Genomic DNA, 19,322 nt, shown 5'->3' with positions numbered 1-19,322 from the left:
AGTGAATGAATAATGGGAGAGATCATGTACAGATACAACATTTTCGATCCAGTGAATGGTGGGCGGTGGATCAGAATTGAATTCGGTATCTTCTTCCTCTTCCCTGCACTGCTTATCCCTCTCTTTTGCGTCGTTGGCTTCTTCCTTCCTTTCCCAGTATTTATTGGCCGCTCCCTCCCACGGATAGCTTTCTGCAGGCCGGAGAGAGAAAGTAGGCTTGGCTTGCGGCTCTCCCCTTGACCTGCTGTGACCGAGGCCTTCCTGCCTGCCTGCCTGCCTGTGATGTCTCAGAGAGGGAGTGTTGGAAGTGGGGAAAAGTGATAGGAGAGCGCGTGGAAAGAAGAGAAAGGAAAGCACAGCACGGAACAGCCGATAGATAGATAGAGGCCTGGTTAAGATCGGAGTGGCGATCCTCTCTGTCCTTTCCGTTCCTATAATGCCCAAACCTGTGATCGCTTTATCGGTATCCGCATGCTTATTCCATTCAAAGATTGTTGGATCAGCCACGCCGATTGCGGATCATCGGATTAAGGTATCGCCGTCGCGCCGTATGGGCATCTCGAGTCATGCACGGCGGCCGCGCTGCGGGCCTGATGTGCCACTGTGGCTTACGCTTCATGGTCGGAGTGCTGCATGATGCTCCGGCATGGACAGTGTTTTGTGCTCTGCCTACCTATGTTTACCACGTGTAATTCTGGCTCAGTATGCGGGAATCTCTCTATTCCCTGGCGTCGGGGACCGTGCCGACGTGTTGGCGGGTGCCACGTGGACGTTGGGATGCCTGGGGTGCAAGAAACGGACGTTGTTTCCTTCTGGCGTGGTGCCTTGTTGATTCCATCCGCAATTGTCTTTGTTCTTTTGCCATGAGAAATGTTTGTCTCAATCTGTGAAGCAGCTCAGCGTCTCAATCGGTAACGGAATGTTACATTTAACTAATCAATTAATTTTATATTTGTAATTGCAACTATAACAAACTAGTAGTACTTCCCATGGCATTTTTGCACACCATAAAGATATGTGTTCATATTCCTTTTTTCAACCGATGCGTCCACATCTAGTTCATATCCCTTGATCCATCGTGTGGAGACAAGCCAAGCCAAGCCAGGTCAAAGTCCATGTCAGAGCACAAGCCACGAGCCATCAGCCCAGCTTTTCCGTACGGCCGGCTCTACAACACGTATGGTCATTTCTTCCTCTTCCTCCTCCCGTCCCCTTCTTTATGCGGACAAAATTACTGTTATGACCTATAAGGCTAACAAAATCCCGATTTGACCTCGCTTTGGAAAAAATTCGTTTCTGACCTTTTTAGGTGACGTCAACATCCCTGGCGTCTGGGTTGCGAAGCAGACGCCAGGATCCCTGGCGTCTGGCTCCTGGCCCGCACTACCCGCCTGCACGTTGACCAGCTGACGTGGCAAAGGGGCCAGACGCCAGGGACTCTGGCGTCTGGCCCTGGTAAGTGGATAACCCCCACGGGCCGAGCCCACCCACCCATCTCTTTTCCTCTTGGCGGCGCACGAACAGAGGGCTTCCTCTCCTTCGCCCCTCTTCTCCCTCACACCAAATCCTCACCTGATCTACTCAATCCTCCACTCTAGTTCGTGGATCTGGGCCCCCTAAGCATCCTTGAGGTATTCTCCCCCGTCTCCTCCAATTTATTTGGGTTGAGTCCTCTTCTTTTTGATGCATTATTCAACACTAGGTGATGTTAGATGAGTAGATGATTTCTTTGTTTTAGGAAATTGTTTGTAGTTGATAGATGATTTGGTAGGCAGTAGATGATGTGTAGTTGAACATGTAGGCAAAACCAATTCCTTTTTGTGCATATGTTGTCAATAGGAATTTTTTTTAACTAAGAGGGGTGATTTTTGTATGTAAAATAGACTTGTTTGATAATTTGGTTTGATAGGATGTGTGTATGTGGTATAACAATATAGTTGAATTTAAATATGATGTCTCTATGTGTAGATAATCTTATTGTTGGCATACTTTATTTGCAAAAGATATGGTGAAATTTGGTACTCTAGATGATATGCATATGTGACACCATATTATTTGACAAATTTATTTGATTGAGATGATGTTGGTATGTTTGAGAAGAATTATGTGTGCATATGAAGAAGAAAAAAATGATGTGGTTATGTTTGAGAAGAATGGTGTGTTCATATGGCATAACTTGGAGAAGAAAATTGTATTGTTTTATATTGTTCATGTATTCATAGATGTTTGTGATTTGTTTTGTAGGATGGCGGATGATGATGGACCTTGGTATGCCGGATTAATCGATGAGTGGGATAAGGAGCATCGTGCTCGTGCCATTGAGAATGGAAAGGTAAGAAGCAAGACTTGTCAAATTTCTTTATTTCTCATTTGTGTTCTTGTATTGATCAAAACATCACTTTATTTGCAGCTTGTAGTTGCTATGCACATGAGGGGTCATTCCGCTGATGGCTTTACTTACGACCCGCGGTACGAGCCTTATATTCGGAGATTGGGTCTTCTCCCATTCGTGTTGCAGTTTAAGCGACGCGCTCCGCCGGTGAACCACGCGGCGTTGACCGCACTTGTGGATCGTTGGAGGCCGGAGACTCACTCGTTCCACCTTCCATGTGGGGAGCTGACGATGACCCTAGAGGACATGGCTATGATAAGCGGCCTTCCTATCGACGGACAAGCTGTTACCGGTCGTGTCAGCGTCGTTAATTGGCGAGAACGGACAGGCATTTTAATTGGTGTTCAGCCCGACGACCCTCAAGAAAGCAGGGCCGATACCACGAGAGTGAGGCATTCTTGGCTAAAACTAGTCAGAGGAGACACCAATCCGTGCCCTCAAGGTGCCAATGACGTGGTTGTGCAGCAGTACGCGCGGGCCTATCTTTGGTATGTACTAACCAAGGTAGTCTTCTCAGATGCAACCGGGAACTCAGCCCTCTGGATGTTCTTGGAGCTACTCAATAACTGGGATACCCAGTATAGCTGGGGTTCGGCCGCACTAGCATATTTGCATCGTCAGGTAAGAGATATTTGCAACCATTTATCTTGCATTTGTCATGCGCCTCCATATCTAACATGTTTGTTTGATTGCAGCTTGACTTGGTGTGTCGGAGGAAGGGAGATACATCCTCATTGTTTGGGTTTGTTTGGAGTCTATCCGTGTGGATGTGGGAGCGGATCCCGGTTGGATGGCCCGATTTCAAGAACCCTCTCATGGCAAACCCATGGGGTAATCATGACGGGTTGCATGATAATGATCCATATCGGCGCCCTACGCTTGCTTACTATTGGGAACAAGTGACAGTCTACACAGGAAGCTCGCATGTGCGATACAAGTGCTATATGAACGAGCTGGACACCTTGATTGCTGAGCAGGTTTTGAGAAGTTCGATGAGATAAAATTTAGTCAAGAATGAAACTTATGTAGCTAACAATGTATCCCTTTGTTTTGCAGGTATATTGGTTGCCTTATGTGGAAGATCGTGACTTTGATCTTAATGAGATGTGCACGCGTGATAGCCATCTTTGGCGGGCGAGGTGCCCAATGATATGCTTCTTCGCAGTCGAGTGGCACTTTGTAGACCGTCCGGTAAAAGTTCCTTGGTCTTACATGGGTAAGGTCTTTGCTGAGCTCCTTGCTCTTACATGCCCGGTAAAAGTTGGCCACGAAATGCCTCATGCCCATCTGTGGTGAAGCTTTGGAAATCCTGGAATAACAATGTCCATTGCCTTGAGTATGCCATGATGCCGGTCCGATATGATGCATACCTCCCTAGCCCCAATCACGTTATGCCTAACATGACCCATGAACCACTCCCAGTTGTCTTGGTGCTCGGAAGGCACCAAAGCAAATGCACACGGCAACACATTGTCGTTTGATGAGTGCGCCATTGCTACCATTAGTGTGCCCTTGTATCTATCGGTCAAGAACGTGCCATCTATAGACAAGACCGGACGACAATGCTGAAACGCCTCCACACATTGTCCATAACTCCAGAAGGCACGGTGGAACACTCCCTCGTGATCCTCGAGCACATGAAACATGCCCGGGTTCCTATGTGCAATGGCGGCCAACAACCTTGGGAGCTGGTTGTATGCTTCTTCATAACCACCATACAACATCCTAATAGCATTTGCCTTTGCCTTCCATGCCTTCCCATACTTGACTTCATAACCAAATTGTTTTTTCACCGTCCGCATGAGAAACCTCACTTTCATAGTGGGATCAAAGCCTATGTCTTTCATCCATTTGTATCCGAGATACTCATATGTGAGTTGACGGTGTGTCTTTCTAAGTCGTTTAGATGGAGGTTTGCATCTATGAGTGGCAACACAACTTTTTAACACCCATTCTTCGGTTTCTTTAAGCTTTCTTGCACGAATCTTCCATGGGCATCCTTCTTGCTCACACACCATGGTGTAACGCAACTTCATGTCGGAGTGCTCAACATAAAATGGCCTATGGTTTCGAATGGCATAGTCAGCCAACCAAAACTTCAGCATAGGCAAGCTCAGAAACTTCACTCCTTTCTTCAAATAAGCATTCTCGTCCTCATTCTCCACCCTTGGTTCTCCTGAATCCGGGCATGGTGTTGGCTCAATCGCCGTCATTCTCATTCCACCGTCAACAACAGCTTTATGGGCAAGGCTGAGATCTTTAAACAAGTGAGTTCTTTTTTGTAAGCCCGTCAGCTCAAAGTGGATTTGGCCTCCTTTGTGAATCCATCCTCGTCCAACTGTTCAACTGGACCCTCGTCATCCGAGTCATACGCATATTGACGCCTAAAAGGCAAGTCACGATCCATGTCCTTTTGCGCTATGTACGCATCCAAGTCACCAACATCATTACCATGAAACCCTTCCTCTTGCTCTTCGTCGTCATCATAAGCATCTTCATCCTCTTGAATTACTCCGTCACTAGCAATCACCTCAACTTCATTTGCTTGGCTAGTTGGTGGTTGGCTAGAAGCATTGGGGGCATACAACTCAACCTCATTTGCTTTAATAGATGGTACACGGGGATGTGGTGGGGGATAAACATTGGGGGCATGAACCACAACCCTATGCTCAACAAGTGGCACCATTGTCCTCTCGCTCATGTCATCCATTGGGGAAGAGACATGCCGGTTCAAATCAAAGGTAAACCGAGGAGATTCAACCTTGGTGGCAAACAATTCAAGTGACTTGTCTTCCGATTGGGATACTTTTTCCTTGTATACATCCCAATGCAAATCCGAGGTGATAGGCATACTTTTCAAGCGAGATTTGGCTCCAACTCCAACATCATACCTTCCTATTAACTTAACATCAACATTGGTGTCCATCCACTTCAAAACTTGTCTCACTTTTGCAACAACATCCTCATAGCTAGGGCTTGTATCAAAAACCAATGGTTCCTCACCCGTGTCGGCATTGTTACTCAAGAATGCCTCCTTGTCAATGTAATGAACATTAACAAGTCTCTCCATCTAAAAATAACATGAATGCATTTAAGACTTCAATGAGAATTGGTGTTTATCCAAATACATCTTATTATATCCAAATCATATCAACACTAAATTATTGGTCATGTCCACAAAAGTATCACTAATTAACACACACTAAGCAAAGTTAACCCTAATCACTAACTAGCCCTAACCCTCAATCTTTCTACTCAACAAACATATATTCCTACTACACACCATGCATAGCACTATATTATCAAAGTTAACCAAGCCATTCACACTAACATAAGGGGGAGAAAACATGAACTAGGGTTCCACCAACATGTATAAAATGCAACCAAAATAACAAGATTTAACAAAAAATAATTGGATGATTTGGGGGAGATTACCAAGAGCAGCAAAGTGATGGAAAGATCCACCTAAGGGATGCACCTTTTGGAGAAGATTTGAGGGAGAGCTTGAGGGGTAGGAGAGAGTATGAGAGCTCCAAGTGTTCTTCAAGCTCGGGTTGTGGATTGGGGAAAGTGTGTGGGGTGGGTCCCACACACTCTCCCGTGGGTTATCCACTTACCAGGGCCAGACGCCAGGGTCCCTGGCGTCTGGCCCCTTTGCCACGTCAGCTGGTCAACGTGCAGGCGGGCAGTGCTTCGCAACCCAGACACCAGGGATGTTGGCGTCACCTAAAAAGATCAGAAACGAAATTTTTTCCAAAGCGAGGTCGAATCGGGATTTTGTTAGCCTTATAGGTCATAACAGTAATTTTGTCCCCTTTATGCCTCGCCATTGCCAAGGCCAGCCCCAGCAAGTCAGCAAAACCCTTTGCGCCGCACGGTTTTTTACAAACCAGCCCGCAATTGTTTTTGCGATCTCCCAGGTCCCCGTGGGTGGGTTGGGTGGCGTCCGATCCCCGGGCAAACGAAACACGATTCGGTGCATCGGGTAGGTGCCCGTTCAAATGCTTGTTTTCTCCGGCGGCGCGAGGCCTGATGCTGCCTACGTACTGTGACACTGATACGCCGTAGGGTAAATCAGATAGTATATTATTTGTATGGTGATTTTTTTCACCTGCTACGTACTACTGCTAGTAGTATCTGAGAAAGGGAGATCTTTGCAAATCCAGGGCCATACCGGGGAATATGTAGTAATTTTCTTGCTTGTGTCAGTGGACCGTAGTAGTACTGCTACTACTAGACCCGGACCGTGGTCAGCGTGCAGAGTAGATTCTAGGATTTGGTCAGCTGTTTCTTGGATTTGTGCTAGTAGTACTTTGTTGATTCTTGTAGCGGGAGTGGTGAATTTGGACAAGTGGTGGATGGCTAGTGAAACAGTGGGTGACTTTTTGCGACTAGGGAGGAGGAGGGGATGGATACGGGATACGGGACGGGATACCCTGCGGTGAGCACGATGCGTGCGGCTGCGGCCGCTTGTGCCGCCCCAGGGGTCGCGGGAACGTGGGCCCACGTGGGGTCGGTGCTGCTTTCTTGGCCGAGCGCACTTAGTAGCAAAATTGTCCTAATCAACCCGGTTGGCTTAACAGAGGGTCAGGGTTCAGGGCGTCTTTAACACCGACCCACAGACTCGACACCGCATCCATCCACAGACAGAGAAGGCGTGTGTTTGGCTGCATTTTCATCTAAGCATAGTTGTTCCCTCTTCATGTATGCTCATCTCACCACCCCTCCTCATGCATGCTCCTAGTGTATTTGTGTCGAGCTACTGTGGACTCATGCATCCTTCATACACTCTACCAAACACCCAAAAGTGGATCGAGAAGAATTTTTTTGCTCTCATGCACTCTTCATACATCCTACCAAACTCACCCTAAGGACATGGAAGTGAGTACCTATGTTACTCGATTCATCTCTCTTCTCATTAAATCATTGCCCCACAGGTAAATTTGTTGGGTTGAAATTTATGTTACTGCTGAAGTTACTGACAATGTGGACAGTCTTATGTACTTTCGGACACACATGAAACATTTCTTTAATAGCATAACTAATTAAATAAACAGAGTACAATAACTACATACATATTGTTGAATTATGGATGGACTTTAGGCCCATATGAACAATGATTCCTAGTTAATCTTAAGGCTCATGTATGGTATGGCACGTGGTGGGAAGTTTAGTCTCACCTTGCTAGTTGAGGAGAGTTGAGATCCCTTTATAAGGGCTGCTCTACCACTTGCCGTTGGAAGCTTGGGAAGAGGAGTGGTACACACACGCTCCTTCTCCTCCATCGCCCGCCTCGCCTCGTCACGACGCGCGCGCGCCACGGGTTGCGTTCCCGGGGTTCGTCGACTCCATTCGCGGGTGTGCGACCCTTCCCCGAAAACGACGAGTCCCTTCCCGGGAGTGCGTCGACTTAAGGTTTTTGGGGAGCGTCTCGACGCGACTGCTCCTGATCCGTCCCCAGCTCCGTCCGCCTCTGCTTCTACTACTTCCCCTACATCAACATCATGGCCGACGCCGCCACTAAGAAGGCCACGGACGACGCCGAGGCTGCTGCTGCCGCCGCCGCGTTGGCCTGGCCAACCGGAGGGTATGATATGTTCATCCCTCGTTTACTCGTATTTATGCTAGCCGTATATGTACTACTCATAGATGGTTCAGTTCTATGTTTTGTACGTGCTAGTATGCTTAGGTATCGGCATGAGATGCATGCCGTATTTGCCATGCTTACTGTTTACTCGTGGGTTAGTCTAATCGGGAAAGTGCTATATTTCCAACAATCCAAAAACCTTATTTTAGGCACTTTTCAATTCAAGGCTTTGTTGCGACACTGAAACCGAAAAAGTTTACTGGGACGCATTTTAAGCGTTGGCAGACAAGGACCACCTTGTGGCTCACAAAAATGAATGTGTTCTGGGTTGGTGCTGTGTCTCCCACAGAAACGATTGTTCATGGACAGGAAAAGGCGTTTAGGGAGGCAACCACCATCTTTGTGGGAGCCATTTTTACTACGATCAGAGACAAGTTGGTTGACACATATCTCCATATGCATGTTGCCAAAAACTTGTGGGATGCCCTCGAAGCTAAGTTCGGCGCAACAGACGCTGGGAGCGAACTGTATGTGATGGAGCAGTTCCATGATTGCAGGATGGTTGATAAGCGTTCTGTATTAGACCAAGCTCATGAGATACAGTGCATCGCTAAGGAGCCAGACCTCCTGAAGTGTGAGTTACTGTAAAAATTTGTCGTGGGTTGCATTTTTGCAAAACTCCCTCCTGGATGGAGGAACTTTGCTACTTCTCTCAAGCACTTGAGACGTGAATCCTTTGTTGAGGATGTCATCAGTCATCTCAGTGTTGAGTAGAACTCGAGAGCAAAGGACTCACACGTGAAAGGGGCAGAGGGTTCTTCTAGCGCCAATGTGGTGCAGAAAAACTTCCACAAGTTCAAGGAAAAGAACTCTGTCCAGCAAAATACGACCTTTAAGAAGAAGGGTAAGAACAAAGACAAAAAGAGAGATGGTTGCTTTACTTGTGGTTCGGAGAAACACTGGGCAAACAAGTGCCCAAACAAGTATAAGAAGTCAGGACAGGACTCCAAGCCTGTCAATGTCACTCTAAGCAACAATAACGCGGCATCTGGGTATGGTAATCTATTTACCATACTTTCAGTTTGTTAGTCCACCGATTGGTGGGTTGACACTGGGGCCAATATTCATGTGTGTGCTGACGTGTCTTTGTTTTCTTCTTACCAGGTCGCATGAGATTGTTCCGTCCTGATGGGGAATGGCTCGCATGCTTCTGTTCATGGTGTTGGCACGGTAGATCTAAAGTTTACTTCGGGAAAGATCATGCAACTGAAGAACGTGCATCATGTCCCCGCCATCAAAAAGAATCTCATTAGTGTCTCCCTTCTATGTAAAGAAGGGTTTAAGTTAGTATTTCAGTCTAACAAAGTAGTTGTATCTCAGTATGGACTATTTGTTGGAAAAGGATATGATTGTGGTGGTTTGTTCTGCCTTTCCCTGGAGGATTTCTGTAATAAATTCATGAACCAAATTCATTCTAATGTGAACGAATTTGAGGTTTGGCATTCATGTGTTTGTCACATAAATTTCGGTTGTATGATGCGACTAGCTAAAATGGACTTAATCCCGAGTTTCATTTTAGCCAAAGGCTCTAAGTGCCATGCGTGTGTGCAAGCTAAGCAATATCATAAGCCTCACAAGCTCGCGAAGGAGAGACACCTGGAACCATTAGAGCTCATACATTCAGATCTCTATGAGATAAATGATGTGTTGACTAAAGGTGAAAAGAAATACTTTGTGACTCTAATTGATGATTCCACTAGATTCTGCTATGTGTATTTGTTAAATACTAAGGATGAGGCTTTACACTACTTTAAAGTCTATAAGGCTGAAGTTGAGAACCAACTTGAGAAGAAAATAAAGCGAGTCCGGTTTGATCGTGGTGGAGAGTACTTTTGTAATGAGTTTCATTTGTTTTGTGCGGAACATGGTATTATTCATGAGAGGACGCCTCCCTACTCACCCTAGTCAAACGGTTTGCCGAACAAAAAAATGTACTCTAACTGATTTGGTTAACGCCATGTTAGATACATCGGGTTTATCCAAGGCATGGTGGGGGTAGGCTGTATTGACATACTGTCATGTCCTGAATAAAGTTCCCACAAAGGATAATGAGTCTACTCCCTATAAGCAATGGGAAAATAAAAGAACTACACTCTCTTACGCACTTGGGGCTGTTTGGTGAAAGTCAACGTGCTGATAACCAAAAAGCGCAAGTTGGGACCAAAGACTGTGGATTGCGTTTTTCTTGGCTATGCCAAGCATAGCGTTCGCTATAGATTTCTAGTAGTGAAATCTGATGTAGACGACGTGAAGGTCGGTACAATCATGGAGTCTAGGGATGCTACATTCTTTGAGGATATTTTTCCCATGAGAGATATGCAAAGCACTTCTATACTGGAATCTGATGAGACTCCTGAACCTGCCATTCCGATGGAATATTATGAACATAAAAGTGATGAGAGTTCCACGGAGGATGACGAGGAAGCTCCTGTTAGGAGCAAGAGACAAAGGACTGCAAAGTTCTTTGGTGATGATTTCCTCGTGTACCTCGTGGATGATGACACTCCCAGTTCAATTTTAGAAGCTTATGCATCTCCAGATGCTGACTACTGGAAGGATGCGGTCCGTAGTGAGATGGATTCCATCTAGGCTAACTGTACATGGGAGATCACTGATCGTCCTTATGGTTGTAAACCATTGGGATGTAAGTGGGTGTTCAAAAAGAAGCTTAGGCCCGATGGTGCTGTTGAGAAGTACAAGGCTAGGCTTATGGCCAAGGGTTATACCCAGAAAGAAGAAGAGGATTTCTTCGACACTTATTCACATGTGGCTAGACTGACAACCATTCGAGTATTACTCGCTTTGGCTGCCTCACATGGTCTTCTCGTTCATCAGATGGACGTTAAGACGGCTTTCCTTAACGAAGAGCTAGACGAGGAAATTTACATGCAACAGCTAGATGGCTTTGTAGTAAATGGTCAGGAAAGAAAGGTGTGAAAGCTAGTGAAGTCCTTGTATGGCCTGAAACAAGCGCCTAAGCAACGGCATGAGAAGTTCAACACTACTCTGACATTTGCTGGCTTTGTTGTTAATGAAGCTGACAAATGTGTATACTATCGCTATGGTGGGGGCGAAGGAGTTATACTGTGTCTGTATGTCAATGACATACTGATATTTGAGACCCACCTCAAAGTCATTGAGGAGGTCAAGGCTTTTCTATCTCATAACTTTGAGATGAAAGACCTGGGCGTGGCTGATGTTATCTTGAACATCAAGCTACTAAGAAATTCTGAGGGTGGAATTACACTTTTGCAATCCCACTATGTTGAGAAGATTTTGAGCCGTTTTGGATATTCAGACTGCAAATCTTCTGCAACACCATATGATCCTATCGTGCAGATTCGAAAGTTCGAAGGCACGACTATAGATCAATTGAGATATTCTCAAGTGGTTGGTTCACCGATGTACCTAGCATGTGCTACTCATCCTGACATCTCATTTACTGTGTGCAAACTGAGCCGGTTTGTTTCCAATCTGGGAGATGTGCATTGGCATGCTATTGAGCGAGTGATGTGTTACTTGCAAGGTACTACGAACTACGGAATTCACTATTCTGGGTACCCGACGGTACTTGAAGGGTATAGTGATTCGAATTGGATATCTGATGCTGATGAGATGAAAGCCACAAGTGGACATGTCTTCAAATTTGGTGGTGGTGTTGTTTCCTGGAAGTCTTACAAGCAGACGATCTTAACCAGATCGACTATGGAAGCAAAACTCACATCATTAGACACATCACGCGTCGAAGCAGAATGGCTTCGAGAGCTTTTGATGGATTTGCCGGTGGATGACAAACCATTGCCGGTTGTTCTTATGAACTGTGATAATCGAACGGTGATTGCCAAGGCTAAGAGTTCAAAGGACAACATGAATTCCACAAAGCACATAAGAAGATTGAAATCTGTTAGAAAATCAAGAAACTCTGGAGTAATAGTGTTGGATTATATCCAGACGGCTAAGAATCTGGCAGACCCTTTTACGAAAGGGCTATCATGGATTGTGATAGAAAGGGAGATGGGTATGAGACCCACATAAGTTGCCATGGTGTTGGGGATATAACTATTGGGTATGACCCGCCCAGGAGGGGCCGGGTTATACCTATGACTATTCTCCAGCCCAAGACGATACTTGAAGATGGCGGTTAAGTAAATGGGCCCAAAGCCCAAAGGCGACTTAAGGACCGTAGAGATAAACCGCCATATGTATATAACTTGTATTGTAAGGCAGGAATATAGAGACTGAGCCGGACATTGTTTATGAGCCGGCCGGGACTCTGCGAGCCGCTGGGCATCGACCTCTGTATATAAAGTGACGACCCGACGGCGGTTCAGGACAGATGACCACAGATCGAGAACTAGGTCAAGCGGATTCGCTCCCTGGTAATCGAAACATAAGTAATACCACCCAAAACTGGATCGTAGGCTTTTACCTTCACCGCAAGGGGCCGAACTAGTATAAACCCCGTGTCCTTTGTCCCGTTTAACCCCTTTAAGCTTCCTAGTTGTGATGGCTCCACGACTAAGTCCTTACACTAGGACATCTGACGTGACAATTCCACGACAGTTGGTGCCCACCGTGGGGCCAGCGCACGGTGGATTGGAGTTCTTGAAGGGCAGCTTCGAAGGGCTCAAAGGATACACTATGGGCCGGATGACCAAGAGTCGTCGCGGCAAGCTCTAAATCGACTATGCAGGCTGGGGCCCCGACGCCGGCTTAATTGAGTACGGGTACCGGGTCCCTTTCGGTGGAATCCACGTCTTCATCGGCAAGATCGGCGAGTCGGGTCCTGAGCCGGACACCTGCACTGTCAACGTCGAGACGGCTCAGCGTGCGAAACCCGCCCGGGCTCAGCCCGCTGTAAGGCGTGCTTTCGTGGGATGCATCCATGGAGGGGAACTTTCTGAAGGATCTGTGTCTGGCAGTGAGATGGCCATCTACTCTGATGGTGAGTCATCCACAGGTGAGACGGATTCGTTCTATCAACTGCAAGATGACGGGCTTGGGGGCTGTTCTGATGGCAGCAGTATTCGGACCCCTTTGAGCCGCTGAGCAGAGTCGGAATCTTCATCGCTGGTACCCAGCCTGGTTTAAATTCTTCAACTGCGGCAACAATGACTTCCGGGAAAGCGGCGGTGACAGCAGCCAGGGCAGGAGGCCCTGCGCGCTCGCCGGCTCAAGTTTTGATATCTCTGATGGATAAATTGACGACTCTATTAACCATCGTGGTTAATCCGGCGGATCAAGCTCAACATGATGCGGAGGTGGCTGATGTCTACTACACAACCTTCTTCTTGTAGACGTTGTTGGGCCTCCAAATGCAGAGGTTTGTAGGATAGTAGCAAATTTCCCTCAAGTGGATGACCTAAGGTTTATCAATCCGTAGGAGGCGTAGGATGAAGATGGTCTCTCTCAAGCAACCCTGCAACCAAATAACAAAGAGTCTCTTGTGTCCCCAACACACCCAATACAATGGTAAATTGTATAGGTGCACTAGTTTGGCGAAGAGATGGTGATACAAGTGCAATATGGATGGTAGATAAAGGTTTTTGTATTCTGAAATTATAAAAACAGCAAGGTAACTAATGATAAAAGTGAGCGTAAACGGTATTGCAATGGTAGGAAACAAGGCCTAAGGTTCATACTTTCACTAGTACAAGTTCTCTCAACAATAATAACATAATTGGATCACATAACAATCCCTCAACATGCAACAAATAGTCACTCCAAATCCACTAATAGCGGAGAACAAACGTAGAGATTATGGTAGGGTACGAAACCACCTCAAAGTTATCCTTTTTGATCTATCTATTTAAGAGTCCCTAGTAAAATAACATAGAGCTATTCTTTCCGTTCAATCTATCATAGAGTTCATACTCGAATAACACCTTAAGACACAAATCAATCAAAACCCTAATGTCACCTAGATACTCTGTTGTCACCTCAAGTATCCGTGGGCATGATTATACGATATGCATCACACAATCTCAAATTCATCTATTCAACCAACACAAAGTACTTCAAAGAGTACCCCAAAGTTTCTACCGGAGAGTCAAGACGAAAACGTGTGCCAACCCCTATGCATAGGTTCATGGGCGGAACCCGCAAGTTGATCACCAAAACATACATCAAGTGGATCATGTGAATATCCCATTGTCACCACAGTTAAGCACGGCAAGACATACATCAAGTGTTCTCAAATCCTTAAAGACTCAATCCGATAAGATAACTTCAAAGCGAAAACTCAATCCATTACAAGAGAGTAGAGGGGGAAGAAACATCATAAAATCCAACTATAATAGCAAAGCTCGCGATACATCAAGATCGTGCCATAGAGAGAACACGAGAGAGAGAGAGAGAGAGATCAAACACATAGCTACTGGTACATACCCTCAGCCCCGAGGGTGAACTACTCCCTCCTCGTCATGGAGTGCATCGGCATGATGATGAAGATGGTCACCGATGAGGGATCCCCCCTTCGGCAGGGTGCCGGAACAGGGTCCCGATTGACTTTTGGTGGTTACAGAGGCTTGCAGCGGCAGAACTCCCGATCTATCTTCGTTTTTGATGTTTTTAGGGTATATGGGATTATAAGGTGAAAGAAGTCGGTCGGGGGGTGCTCGAGGGGCCAAGGAGACAGGGGGCGCTCCCAGGGGGTGGGCGCACCCTCCTATCTCCTGGCTTCCTCGAACCTTCCCTGGCTTGAACTCCAAGTCTACCGGATCATATACTTTCCACATGCTCCCGAAGGTTTCATTCCGTTTGGACTCCGTTTGATATTCCTTTTCTTCGAAACACTGAAATAGGCAATAAAACAACAATATGGGCTGGGCCTCCGGTTAATAGGTTAGTCCCAAAAGTAATATAAAAGTGTATAATAAAGCTCGTAATCATTCAAAACAGATAATATAATAGCAAGAATGCTTCATAAATTATAGATACGTTGGAGACGTATCAACATCTCCAAGCTTAATTCCTGCTCGTCCTCGAGTAGGTAAATGATAAAAGAAAGAATTTATGAAGTGTGAATGCTAGCAGGTGCACAAGTTTGATCAATGATAATTTCAATCACCTTTTCTAGCATGTTTATATGTCATAAGAGTAGTTCATCTCATAAAACTTTTCATGATCAAGTAACAAGCTATTCACATGTTAAAGCATAGACCATAAACTTTCTTGAAAACTAGAAAACTTCATTCTTAGTCATCAAACAATTGCAATTCATCTTATTTTCAGGAAGGGTCTATGTCAGAGCTTTGATTTAGCAAACTCCACATACTCAACTATCATATAGTCTTCTACAATTGCTAACACTCACACAATACTTGTGGTTATGGAGTTTTAATCAGACACTAAGAAATATAGGGGCTTATAATTTCGCCTCCTCACATATTCACCTTTGGGTGATGTCAACAATAATAGTTCATGCTAACTTCATTCAATTGGATATATATATCAGGATCACCCCAACACAAAGTGCTTGCCAAAGGATAAAATGAAAAAGGGAAAGGTGAAGATCACCTTGACTCCTGCATAAAGTAAAAGACATAAAGTAAAAGATAGGCCCTTCGCAGAGGGAAGCAGAGGTTGTCATGCGCTTTTAGGGTTGGATACACAAAATCTTAATGCGAAAGAACGTCACTTTATATTGCCCCCTGTATATGGACCTTTATTATGCAATCCGTCACTTTTATTGCTTCCATAACAAGATCGTACAAAGCTTATTTTCTCCGCACTAATAAGTCATGCATATTTAGAGAGCAATTTTTATTGCTTGCACCAATGACAACTTACTTGAAGGATCTTACTCAATCCATAGGTAGATATGGTGGACTCTCATGGCAAAAACTGGGTTTAAGGATATTTGGAAGCACAAGTAGTATCTCTACTTGGTGCTAGGATTTTGGCTAGCATGAGGGGGAAAGGCAAGCTCAACATGTTTGAATGATCCATGACAATATAGTTTAACTGAGTTGTGAGAAAACATAACCCATTATGTTGTCTTCCTTGTCCAACATCAAATCTTTAGCATGTCATACTTAATGAGTGCTCACAATTATAAAAGATGTCCATGATAATATATTTATATGTGAAATCTCTCTTCCTTCAATATTCTTTCATGAATTGTTCAAATGACCAATACAATGCTTGCTAACCTTCAATAAATTTACAACCTCTATTTCTTAGATGTGAAGTCATTACTCCCCATGGGATAAGCAAATGAGGCATATATAATTTCAGATTTATGACATTCAACTCATTCAACCATTTACTCATAGGATATAAGTGAAGCACACGAGTAAATGACAAACTACTCCAACAAGATATAAGTGTAGAACAATGAGTAGTTAAATAATTATGTAACTATGTGAAGATTCTCTCTCATTTAAGAATTTCAGATCTTGGTATTTTATTCAAACAGCAAGCAAAGCAAAACAAAATGACATTGCAAGGATAGCACGACTCATGTGAAGAAGCAAAAACTTAGGTTCAACCGATACTAACCGGTAGTTGTTGCAGAAGAAAGGTGGGATGCCTACCAGGGCATCCCCAAGCTTAGATGCTTGAGACTTCTTAGAATATTATCTTGGGGTGCCTTGGGCATCCCCAAGCTTGAACTTTTGTGTCTCCTTAATTCCTCTCATATCATGGTTTCTTTATTTCTCAAAAACTTCATCCACATAAAACTCAACAAGAACTCATGAGATAAGTTAGTATAAAACAATGCAAAACCTTATGATTTTCTACTGTAACAAATTACTAACATTATTATTCAACATTGCATACTAAATGTCTCTGCATATTTAATACTCCTATCCTCAAATAGAATCATTAAACAAGCAAACATAGGCAAACAATGCAAAGATAACAGCAATCTGCCAAAACAGTATAGTCCGTAAAGAATGCAAGATTCATCATACTTCCCTAACTCCAAAAATTATAAGAAAAATACCACGCTGTAAAATACTTATCAGAGCTCATTATGCAAAAATATTCAACATTATATCACTCTCTGACTTTTCTAGGGAAGTTTTGCAACAACAGTAAACTTTCTGTTTTGAAACAGCAACATGTATACATGCAAAATAAGCATGGTAAAGGCTATCCTTGACATTTTTATTGAAGATATAGGTGCAAAACATTATTATAAATAACATCAAGCAAATACTAACAAAATAAAATTATGCTCCAAGCAAAACACATATCATGTGGTGAATAAAAATATAGCTCCAAGTAAAGTTACCGATGAACGAAGACGAAAGAGGGGATGCCATCCGGGGCATCCCCAAGCTTAGGCTCTTGGTTGTACTTGAATATTACCTTGGGGTGCCTTGGGCATCCCCAAGATTAGTCTCTTGCCACTCCTTATTCCATAGTCCATCGAATCTTTACCCAAAAAGTTGAAAACTTCAACCACACGAAACTCAAAACAAAACTCGTAAGCTCTGTTAGTATAAGAAAATAAATCACCACTTTTGATACTGTAATGGACTCATTCTTTACTTATATTTGTGTTAAATCTACTGTATTCCAACTTCTGTATGGTTCATACCCTCCGATACTACTCATAGATTCATCAAAATAAGCAAACAACACAATGAAAACAGAATCTGTCAAAAACAGAACAGTCTGTAGTAATATGCATCAAACCTATACTTCTGGAACCCCAAAAATTCTGAAATAAATTGGTGGACCTGAGGAATTTGTCTATTAATCATCTTCAAAAAGAATCAACCTAAAAGCGCTCTCCAGTAAAAAATGGCAGCTATTCTCGTGAGCGCTAAAGTTTCTGTTTTTTACAGCAAGATCATAAAGACTTCACCCAAGTCTTCCCAAAGGTTCTACTTAGCACAAACACTAACTAAAACATAAAAACACATATAACAAGAGTCTAGATGAATTATTTATTACTAAGCAGGAACAAAAATCAAAGAATAAAAAATAAAATTGGATTGCCTCCCAACAAGCGCTATCTTTAATGCCTTTCTAGCTAGGCATGATGATTTCAATGATGCTCACATAAAAGATAAGAATTGAAACATAAAGAGAGCATCATGAAGAATATGACTAGCACATTTAAGTCTAACCCAATTGAAAGGATCGATATGGTTGACTACAGGGGGGTGGGGTGAATAGGCAACTAACAAATTTTAGACTTTTCTTTAATAATTTAAACCTTGCAATGAAATAGGTTGTCTAGATGTGCAACTACGTGGACAACCTATATGATGCAAAGACAATAAGCACACAAGCAAGCAATATATACAACTCTAGTAAGCTTGCAAAAGTAAAGTGACAAGATAAGCAAGAGTGGAGCCGGTGGAGACGAGGATTTGTTACCGAAGTTCCTTCCTTTTAAGGGGAAGTACGTCTCCGTTAGAGCGGTGTGGAGGCACAATGCTCCCCAAGAAGCCACTAGGGCCACCGTAATCTCCTCACGCCCTCACACAATGCGATATGCCGTGATTCCACTATTGGAGCCCTTGAAGGCGGCAACCGGACTTTTACAAACAAGATTGGGGCTATCTCCCCAACACTTGGAGGCTCCCAACAACACCACGAAGCTTCACCACAATGGAGTATGGCTTCGAGGTGACCTCAACCATCTAGGGTGCTCAACACCCAAGAGTAACAAGATCCGCTAGGGATAAGTGGGGGGAATCAAATTTCTCTTGGTGGAAGTGTAGATCTGGGCCTTCTCAACCAATCCCGAGCAAATCAACAAGTTTGATTGGATAGGGAGAGAGATTGGGCGAAAATGGAGCTTGGAGCAACAATGGAGATTTGGGGGAAAGAGGTAGGTCAACTTTGGGGACGAAGACCCCTTTATATAGTGGGGTAATCAATCCAACCGTTATTCCACTGAGCAGCCCCGCACAGAGCGGTACTACCGCTAGGGAAGGACGGTACTACCGCTCCGGGCGATACTACCGCTCATACCCAGCGGTACTGCCGCGCTGACAGGGCCCTGACCCTAGGGCGGTACTACCGTGGGGGTAGGCGCGGTACTACCGCTCGGAGCGGTACTACCGCCACTACTACCGCCCTTAGTACCGCAAAACCCGACACGAAAAACATTGTTCTCGAATCGAGGCGGCAGTAGCCCGGAAGCACTGCGGTACTACGCCCGAAGACCCCAAGCGGTACTACCATTCGGAGAGCGGTACTACCGCTGGGGAGCTTCGGCGGTACTACCGCTGTGGATCGCGGTACTACCGCTTGGGCAGAACAACGCACTTAGAGGAAAAAGACAGTTCCAATGAAGCGGAAAGAAAACGACGGGTG

Source organism: Triticum dicoccoides, chromosome 4B (genome assembly GCF_002162155.2).
Source record: "Triticum dicoccoides isolate Atlit2015 ecotype Zavitan chromosome 4B, WEW_v2.0, whole genome shotgun sequence".
NCBI classification, from domain to species: Eukaryota; Viridiplantae; Streptophyta; class Magnoliopsida; order Poales; family Poaceae; genus Triticum; species Triticum dicoccoides.
The sequence above is the reverse complement of the archived record's forward strand: the minus strand, read 5'-3'. Positions refer to the sequence as shown.